Genomic DNA, 832 nt, shown 5'->3' on the forward strand with positions numbered 1-832 from the left:
AGGACGAAAGCTTTCCGCGTCGATTGACACTACCCTCGAGGCACTTTGTGAGGGGGGAGGAGTGTCATCGTCGCGCGAGGGGTTTCGAAGGCAAGCTTGTCGGCTAGTCTCGCTTAGCCCATCTCCTCCATCAAAGGCCTCTGAACGCGTCCTGCGTCCTGCGTCCTCAAGAATTGAGCGGCCCTATGCAGAACGCAGACACCATCTGTGCATTGTCGTCCCTTAGCCGCTGTCGCCCCGCGTCACAGTGCGTGCCCTCTCTCTCGCCACGGCTGCCACGTCTTCCGCTCCACCCCACCCTGCACTAAGTCGGCTTCTCTCCTACATGCGGCGTCGCAACGCCCATCACCTCCGATTTCGTGTCGGACATTCCAACCACTCAGATCCCTCCCAGTACGTAAGCTGCGGTCCTGCGCAGCCGCCGTTGGCCATCGCCGTCCAATCCAAACCAGACTCCCCTCCCGCGGCTGTCGCCCGCGAACCTGGCCTGCACTAGCCAGATCAATCTCCCGAGTCGCTCCTTGCGCACCGGATCCAGGACCGCACGCGCACGTCGGTAAGTACGTAGCGTAAGTGGACGACTTTCCATAAGGATCTACGGCTCTACGGACGTCCGTAGATTTCTAGGCGGGGTTTGAAACAGTCTGTGGATCTTGGGCGCTAAACAAGCGGCATGTTCTGCTCATCATCAGCACGTGACTGGAGTGGCTTATGTCATGTCTGTATTTGGCATGCAGTTCGCTTTGTCATGATGGCTCCTTCCTTTCTCGTGGTCACGGCACCGTATGCCGAGGTCTACGGACTGTCTACGGCCTGTTAGAGATTTAGGAAA

This window comes from Dichomitus squalens, assembly GCF_000275845.1.
Source record: "Dichomitus squalens LYAD-421 SS1 unplaced genomic scaffold DICSQscaffold_4, whole genome shotgun sequence".
In the NCBI taxonomy this organism is placed as follows: Eukaryota; Fungi; Basidiomycota; class Agaricomycetes; order Polyporales; family Polyporaceae; genus Dichomitus; species Dichomitus squalens.